Raw genomic sequence first — 5840 nt, forward strand, 5'->3', positions numbered from 1 at the left:
CCAGGCTACCACCACTGACTGCTCTGACAGGGATTACAAAAGAGGGTCTCAGACAGAGCTGGAGAAAGATGGAGAACAAAATTCTAACTCAAAAAAAAAGACCAGACTTACTGGCCTGGCAGAGACTGGAGAAACCCCGAAAGTATGGCCCCTGGACACCCTTTTGGCTCAGTAATAAAGTCACTCTGAGGTTCACCCTTCGCTGAGGATTGGACAGTCCCATAAAGTGAAACAAGACTAAAGTGGCACAACAGCCCAGGGACAAAGACTAGAAGAGAGGAGTGGATGGGAAAGCTGGTGATCGGGAACCCAAGTTCGAGAAGGGAGAGTATTGACATGTCATGGGGTTGTTAACCAATGTTATAAAACAATATATGTACTAACTGTTTAATGAGAAACTATTTGTTCTGTAAACCTTCATCTAAAGTACAATCTAAGAAAAAGAAAAAAAAATGGACAAGGACTGGAATAGACATTTCACCTATAAAATGCAAATGGTCAACAAGCATTCAAAAAGGTGCTCAGTGTCATTAGTAATTAGAGAAATGCAAATCAACATCACAGTGAGATATCACTTCACACCCACTAAGATGGCTATGATCAAAAAAACAAAAATCAGCTGGTATTGGCAAGATGTGGAGAAATTGGAACATTTATCCATTGCTGGTGGGGTAGTAAAATGGTACAGTTGCTGTGGAAAGCAGTTTGGAAATTCCTAAAAATTTAAACATAGAATTATCATATGATCCAGCAATTCCACTCCTAGATATATACCCAAAAGAATTGAAAACAGGAACACAAACAAACACATGTACATTAATGTTCATTGCAGCACTATTTACAATAGCAAAACGGTGGAAACACCTAAATGTCTAACAACAGATGAAAAGATAAACAAAATGTGGTACATACATACAATGGAATATTACTCAGCCATAAAGAGAAATGAAGTTTAATACATGCTGCAACATAGATGAACCCTGAAAACATTAACCAAACAAACCAAACCCATTGCCTTCAAGTTGAAACCAACTCATAGGTGAAATGTCAGTCACAAAAGAACAAATATTGTATGAGCTCACTTATACTTTCTTTAATTCTCTGTTCTTTTTATAGGGGTTCCTGAAGAGGTCAGAAACACTCTGTCTCTTTTTCTTTATATATATCACAATTTAAAAAAAAGAATGAGAGACAGAGTGTTTCTGAATTCTTCAGAAACCCCTATAAAATGAGCAGAGAATTAAAGAACTATTAGATATTTTGCTATTACCTAAAGAGGTAACCATATAAAAGTACATTTAAGAAAAATGGTTCACTATATTATCCAAAAGAAGAAAGACAAATTGGCAATGATATTTACCCAAGATGGTAGAATAATTTTAAGAGTATAGGTAGTCCCCGACTTAAAACAGAGTTCCAAAGACTCCATTGTAAGTCAGTTCTGACGGAAGTCAAATGCCTCTTTTTTTTTTTTAGTTTTAATTATTATAGTCTTTTGTTATCAGTATATTTATTAATCTGGTATTTATTTGTCTTTGGGGATTGGAAACATTACATATAAACTTACAGATATATTTTAATATATACATAAAAAATAAATCATAAAAATTCACTCCAACAATAAAGAGTTGAATGAGGTTGGCATTTTGTCAGTTGCGATAATAACTCCAACTGGTGGAAGGATCTGGATTATCCCTGGGAACAAGGATGGTGTTTCTAGTCAGAAAATTAGTGAGAGTTGTCTGTGTGGTCCTTTTCTTTTCTTTTTTCTTCATATGTTTCTCAATAACATCTCACTGCTTCCCAATCTGCCTAATTGACTTTAGCAAAGTGATCAGCATTTGGGTCCATGTTTTCCAGAAACTGAAGCACCTGGTTTTGTTTAGAAAAAAAGACTCCAACTAGTCCTTTCACTGTAAAATACTTAACAGCTTCTCTCCTTCCTCTTTCTCATTATTTCTTTCTTCTTCAACATTTCTTTCCTCTTCAAAATTCGGTGAGTTCTGATCTGTTAATTCTCCTTCTTCGTAATCATGAGCTGTTCATATTGGCAATATCAAGTTCTAAATTCAGCATCCTTGCCATATGGAAGGTTTTTCCACCAATATCTTCCATCATCCTGATCAAATGCTTGGAGCGTGTTCACATAACTCAGTAATTTTTTCCATATCCCCTGCATGCATTTTCCTTTAACTTCCTCAAAGAAAGTGCAATGTTCCAGATACACTGACAGTTGTAACTGCAGTTAGTCGTAATTCAAATACGCCGTAAGTTGGGGACTACCTTTATTGCCAAAGATATTTTCTATGCATGTCCTACTTGCCAATGGCATCATCTGGAAAAATTGTAAAGGTAGGACTTGGACAAGAATCAAACCTTTGAACACCTCCAAGTGGATATTAGATAAATGCCCCCAGTGATGGGCTATAAAAACGCTCTGGCTATTGTTGCTCAGGATGAATTGATGTCTTCCCTTGTCAAAGAGCTATGGTCCTAACTATGACCAAAATTTGCTTAATTTCTTTTTCCCAATCTGGGATATTCCAATTTATCTTTGTAGTAACAGGAGCACTTATTTCACTGATATCAATGGTGCCATACCATTACTGAAGAACTCTATAAAGCTTTATCTTTTACTCAGAATTCCACTATCTTTATCATTCACAAATCACAGGAAAAGTAGAGGAATAACAAAATTCATCTAACATTACTGTAGTTCTCAGAAACACTCCAATTTCTGTTCACCTTGATGGCAATAAAATCTACCTTCTCTGGGACCCACAGGTCATTTCTTTATGAGCTAATAACAGGCTACCCCTTTCGTTTGAAATTTTTGTTTCTAAACCTAGATATTACCCTTTTACAGGATAATGTGACTAAATATCACAAGAGACTCATGTGATGCCTCCAGCTCTATCACCAGGTTCAAGCTGCATTTCTAAAACACTCACTACATGATCTGAAAGCTGGAGATAAAGTCCTCTGGAAAAGAAGTCAGAGAAAACTGCCCTTGAGCCTTGTCATGGATTGAATTGTGTCCCCCAAAAAATGTGTGTAGCAACTTGGCTAGGTCATGATTCCCAGTATTGTATGATTGTGTAATCTGATGTGATTTCCTTATGTGTTGTAAACTCTATCACTAGGATGAGATTATACGTGATCTCACATGCTGTAAATTCTGTCACTGTGATGAGGTTATGCTGATGAGGTTTAAAAGATTAGATAGTGTCTTAATCCAATCTCTTTTGAGATATAAAAGAGAGAAGCGAGCAGAGACACATGGGAACCTCACACCACCAAAAAAGCAGTGCCGGGAGCAGAGCGCATCCTTTGGACCTGAGGTTCCTGAGCTGAGATGCTCCCAGACCAAGGAAAGACTGATGCATCACAAGGACCTTCCTCCAGAGCTGACAGAGAGAGAAAGCCTTCTCCTGGAGCTGATGCCCTGAATTCGGACTTGTAGCCTACTGGACTTCTCTTTGTTAAAGCCATCCACTTGTGGTATTTCTGTCAGAGCAGCACTAGATGACTAAGACAAGCCTCAATGAAAAGAGCCTTGTCAGGGACTGTTAACTGACACAACTGTAAAACTTCAAGGTGTTGATCGTTGGAGTCATGCTTCCCAACACATCGGTTTCTCATGACTATTAGAAATACATTCCACTGGGAGACTTCAAATGGAAGATTCTTATAAATTCTCCAGAAGCTGATGACTACAGAAGTGGATAGCTTCTCCCCAAAAGTATGAAACAAGCCACTATCTGCAAAAGTGGAGAGTTTCCATCCAAGATGACAAATTTCCAGATTCTTTACCTGTTTTTCTTTCCCTTTGATCTACCACTAATCTTGCCTATTATTGTACTACCCCCCCCAGTAGATTACTAAAAGTTTTATTAATAAAATACCTCTTATCTTCATCCTGTTACTTTTGACCCCCTTTGGTCTTCTCCCACCTAAGGAAAAAAAAACAAAATTGATGTGTCTTTCTCAGAACATAGCTACTATTCTGACTCAATTGATTGCCAGGTTTGTAATCACCCACCTAACTCTTCTGACAAAATTGTAATAGCTGTACCTTTAAATATTTCAGAAAGCAAATTTCCTTATACAAGTCCATTCTAGTATTTAAGTTTTTCCCACATAATTAACCCAAAACTTTGGTTTTACAAAAATTGGACTTTGACACCATATCAACAAAATGCTTCTTCTAAGGTTTTATAACTCTAACAACAAAACATAGCCAACAGAAGTGGAAACTAATATTGGGCTATCTTTGCTACAATACTCAATTTGTTCTCTTTGGAGACCCTCTAGCCTGCTTTGCAGGAACTGTTTAATTCTACTTGAAAATAATCTTCCTACCTTACAATGGGACCAATGACTGACTCATTCCTGTTGAGTTAAACAGTAATTATACTCCCAGTAGAGGCTGTGCCCCTCTAAGTCACTGTCTTAGTTATCTAGCGCTGCTATAACAGAAATACAAGTGGATGGCTTTAACAAAGAGAAATCCATTCTCTCACAGTCAAGGAGGCTAGAAGTCCAAATCCAGGGTGCTAGCTGCAGGGTAAGGCTCTCTCTCTCCATCAGCTCTGGGCAAAGGTCCAGTCATCAATCTTCCCCTGGTCTAGGAGCTTCTCCGTGCAGGAACCCTGGGTCCAAAGGACACACTCTGCTTTTGGCACTACTTTCTTGGTGGTATGAGCTCTTACCACCCCCCCAGCCCCCCCCCCACCCCACCCCCCAGCTCTCTGCTGACCTCTCTGTTTTATATCACAAAGGAGATTGGTTTAAGACACAATCTAATCTTGTAGATTGAGTCCTGCCTCATTAACATATCTGCCTCTAATCTTGCATCATTAACATCATACCTGTTGCCGTTGAGTCGATTCTGACTCAGAGTGAGTCTATAAGGCAGAGTAGAACTGCCCCTACAGGGTTTCCAAGGAGCAGCTGGTGGATTCAAACTGCCGACCTTTTCGTAAGCAGCCAAACACTTGACCACTGCACCACCAGGGCTCCATTAACATCACAGAGGTAGGATTTACAACACATAGGAAAATCACATCAGATGACAGAATGGTAGACAGTTACACAATACTGGGAACCATGGCCTAGCCAAGTTGACACAGATTTTGGGGGGACACAATTCAATCCATGACAGGCACTTTGTTGTTGTTGTTAGTTGCCATGTAGTGAATTCTGACTCATGACGACCCCAAGCGTACAGAGTAGAACTGCTCTATAGAGTTTTCATGGCTTTAATCTTTGGGAAATATATCACTAGGCCTGTCTTCTGCAGTGCCTCTGAGTGGGTTCAAACTACCAACCTTTTGACTAATAATCGAGCACTTAACCATTTGTGCCACCCAGGAACTCCCTCTAAGTCACTACTTCTTATGAAAACACAATTCCTGCTCTGGAATCCCAAAAAGCAGTTTCAATGTAAATTCATTAGGTAGAGTTTTCATGGATAATCACATAACTCTTAATTTCCTCTTAGCTAGACAAAGGAAAATTTATACTAGTGCAAACGTTTCTTGCTGCTCCTATATAAACACTACAGGTCAAGTAAAACAGCCTATAATTAGGCAAAAAGAAAAACCACTTAGTTCTCTAGAAAAGATCAGCTGGACTTTGGGTTATGTTTTTATTGTTTGTGTTTGGTAATCTAGCCCCTGTCCTCAGGGACCAATAACCACTTTGTTCTTGATAATTGCCTGTGTTACAGTTAACCAATGTATCTGTCCATATTCTTAAATGCAACTGCACATCCATGCCATGTTGAAGGATTCAACAACTAGGTATTCAACAAAAGGAGTAGGAGAGACTAATCCTAG

The sequence above is a fragment of the Trichechus manatus genome, unplaced genomic scaffold, assembly GCF_000243295.1.
Source record: "Trichechus manatus latirostris isolate Lorelei unplaced genomic scaffold, TriManLat1.0 scaffold00273, whole genome shotgun sequence".
Classification (NCBI taxonomy): Eukaryota; Metazoa; Chordata; class Mammalia; order Sirenia; family Trichechidae; genus Trichechus; species Trichechus manatus.